This window comes from Photinus pyralis, unplaced genomic scaffold (assembly GCF_008802855.1).
Source record: "Photinus pyralis isolate 1611_PpyrPB1 unplaced genomic scaffold, Ppyr1.3 Ppyr1.4_LG6, whole genome shotgun sequence".
In the NCBI taxonomy this organism is placed as follows: Eukaryota; Metazoa; Arthropoda; class Insecta; order Coleoptera; family Lampyridae; genus Photinus; species Photinus pyralis.
This window is the reverse complement of record NW_022170663.1, coordinates 19,438,302-19,441,973: the sequence shown is the minus strand read 5'-3', so window position 1 is coordinate 19,441,973 and position 3,672 is coordinate 19,438,302. Positions and strand designations below refer to the sequence as shown.

General features: G+C 36.8%; 1 long non-coding RNA gene across 1 annotated transcript; it reads left to right on the top strand.

Moving 5' to 3' along the window:
- The first annotated feature begins 1,913 nt into the window (after positions 1–1,913).
- LOC116175151 lies at positions 1,914–2,594 on the top strand. Its single transcript, XR_004146254.1, has 3 exons — positions 1,914–1,999; positions 2,062–2,186; positions 2,260–2,594. It is a non-coding gene; the product is annotated as an uncharacterized LOC116175151 (long non-coding RNA).
- The last annotated feature ends 1,078 nt before the right edge of the window (positions 2,595–3,672 follow it).

The window sequence follows — 3,672 nt, the reverse complement described above, 5'->3', positions numbered from 1 at the left end:
AAAATTTGACTTATTTTTGCGACCCACCCCACCTCGTATAAAAGCTAGGGCAAATTAACAACTAATTATCGTTGAACTACATTCAGTCGTCGATTGAACATAAACAATTCTCAAACAATCGCAACGCGTTATTGTTGACGTGCAGAATAAGAATGAACAAAATAAGGTACCGAAATGGTTATGCGATTCTAGGTCGTATCGCTTGCTTCAGAGAATGTTAACTGAAGGGAATTTCGCTTGCATTCACTTTTTATTTACCTATAAAAGAGGAATTATTAACTAAATTTGTTCCGATACCCAGTAGTCTATTCCTAACGTGTACTTCCTGACGGCAAATGTTCCTTATTGATTACAGTAATGTTGTTTACGCCTAGCTCATGCTAATTAAACTGCAATTCTAAAACTGGATGCAAGCGAAATTCGCTTCAATTAACATTCTTTAACGTAAGCCATACGACCTAGTATCGCTTAACCGCTCCTTATTTTGTTTATTCTGATTCTGCACGTCAACAATAACGCGTTGCATTTTGTTTGAAAGATTGTTTATATTTAATCGACGACGGGAGGTAAAAAAGTTAACACTGCATAATTACATCTCGGCATAGTAATAACGGATGGACTATAGCAATAATCAATAATGAAAATAATAAACCACCAGTAAAAAGCCTACAAATCAGTATTCAAAATCAAAGTTGGTACGCAGTTATTGGTACACACGGTAGTCACAGGAGTTTCTACGACCACATGAATCCCTTAAGAGGTTTTCGGTACTCTGGTGAAGCCGACCGTGATCTTCCAGACCCGGATTCTCTAAAAAGGGCAGAGGTACAGTAGAAACCAGTTTTGGTCCATTGACGCACATTGAATTCAGAACATGATACATTGGTTCATTTTCAAGCCAAACATTTTTCGCGGCCAAGTTCACGGGCCGTGTTGTAGAAAGTAATTTTGTGATCGCCCATTTTTGGCTCTTCAACTAAGTTCCCCACAGGACGAGAACTCTTAAGGTATCATTCTGATCTTGGCAGTTGCAACCCGACAGTTGCGACTCGGTAGCACCACCGTGGTCGCGGGCCACTGCTCAATAGGGATTTGTATCATCATCATAATCATTTCTCCCATTAATGTACAAAGTAATGTTATTTTTAAATTACAATTTTTGGAGAAGGTACACTTACCTATTCTAATTATAAGCGCCCCATCTTAATTAGAAATAAAAACAAGTTAAATAATTCAAAATAAAGCAATAGTTTCTAGTTTACCTACATACAAATTTCTAATTAAAACACATAGCCGCATTTTCCCATCCAGGCGACCGGATCGCGCCGCCCGGGAGCGCAGCCAGTTTGCGATTTTAGCGCGACTGGGCGGCCAAAGCGGGTCGCGGCAATGGGTCGCGACAGCCAAGTTCGGATTGGTACCTTTACCTAAGATCTTGCTGTCTGACAAGGCCGTCCAACGGCGATCTGAGTCGACTATCATATGGAAGGTTCGTCTTTGTTAAACTGAACGTAGGTTCAGGTATTATCATATAAAAATGGGAAATTCTTTTATTTAAATTAATGACATTTGAAAATAAAGCAACTAATGTTGTGTCCTTTGTGTAGAAAGTCTCATTGTTAGAAAGAAGTGTTTTTAAAGTTGATAAAGAAAATATTGCACGCTTTTAAAAAAAATTTAAAAAGTGGAAGTTGTTGACGATATCGCTTGTTTATAAGAGCCAGTGTTTGAAGAAAAAAAAACTTGCAATTACTTTTTTCTCTGTTTAGGTGTTAGAATACGTCATTCTCGCCCGTATTTTAGTGTTAGTTTGAACTCTATTCTTAAACGATTTTTAGTGACTTTTTTTTTCGAGAGTTTGCATTAAGTTTGACAGTCGGCGTATCGATGACGGAAGCTGATGTTAGGTGCCGTGAACGTCGATCATTTCTAAATAACTTAAAGATGCGTAATGTAATTAACAATATCGATAATGTCCATGTAATATACATATGTTACGGTGAGCCGTGTGGTTTCGTTGTCATAAATATGTTATTGATACTTAACTAACCCTACTTGTAGGTATGAACTGATTGCAAGGGCAAAGTAATTATCATAAAATGAAGACCTCGAAATATACGAATAAGTATCTACTACTCTAAAGGAAACCATTTTTATTAAAATGAACACATTTTTGATATCGTAAGGTAAGCTGTAAGTTGGGTAAAATAACTCCAATTGTTAAGGTGCAAACAGTTCTTCATGGCTAAATTATTTCAGTTATTATATTCGGATAACTTTGGTCGAAGATCCCACATCGAAAGCTGCATCCTTCACATAAGGAGTTTTTGTCAAGATTGAAGCGGAATTTCCTCTACTAACTAACTGAAGCCAAATTGCGTTACACTTCGTATGCAGTTTGAGATTTCGGGGGCCCATTTTGTTTACAGTATGATATCAGAAAGCCGTGCTAGCTTTAGCAACCTACGTCAATACGATTGATCAAGTGACTGCTCTCAGTTGTCAGTAATAAATAAGTAATGCGGAATAAGAATAAAACAGAAAGTATATGAAACTAAACAACTTGCTTAACTGTACAAAATTATACATTATGAAGAGGTGTTGTAATTATTCTAAATAGTAATTCTAACGGTTGAATTTACTCCTGCATTGACTGAAATGCCGGGCAGATTTTGCTGCGACACATTAGTATTTTCTGGGTTACTTAATTCAGGCTGTATAAAACCAGCATTGGAACTGGAAGCTGTTGCTGGAGGAGCAGTAAAAGTAGACTGTCTAACTGATGGAGGTCCACCACTGTTTGACAACATTTCGGCAACTTCCATTTTTTTGCTAATGGATGCCTCGATGTAACCTTCTGCTACGGCAGAGCTCTTCCAGCCTCCATGTTGTTTCACCGTAATTAAATCACCGCCACTATTTGCCAAATGTGACGCGGAAGACCTTCTAAAACAGTGCCCAGAAAATAAAGCCCATTCAGGTAGGTTGAGGTACTTTGCTATAATTCGTGGCATTTCTCCCATTTTATTAATGCCAATGGGCTGTTTTGTGCAACGGCCACTTTTATAATATATAAAAAACCGTTGGTGGTTCACATTGGATGGTCTTAAACCATAATATTTTTTTATTAAATGTATCCAATGCTCATTTTTTATTGCGAATAATCTTGGGTGATGGGTTTTACTTTTTTTTATTGTGACAAAAACCGATTGACTTTTATATTCAATGTCGTCAAGCTCGATATTAATAAGCTCTTGACGTCTGCAGGCGCCCGAGTAACCCATAATTAATATTACCTAAAAATAGTATTGTAGTTTTAGTGTACATGACAAAATGTTATGAACTCGCCTTTATAATGAGATAATCCATATCCGGTGCAGAACTAATAAATTTTTCTATATCATTATATTCCAGTATCTTTGATTTTTTGGGTACAAACCCTACCGATAATCGTTTCAAAAATGCTTGAAGCTTCATAAATTTTGAAATGTCAACGTTTTGTCGGATGTTTATCATCAATCGAAGCATCGAGTATGTCTTCCATAATGTAGAACTTTTGTAAGTCTTACTAAGAATTTCGAAGTATGCAAGCAAAACATTTTCTGTGAGGGTTTGCACCTTGTTTTCAATGCGCCAAGATTCAAATTTTTCATACTCCTTTTGGTACTCATT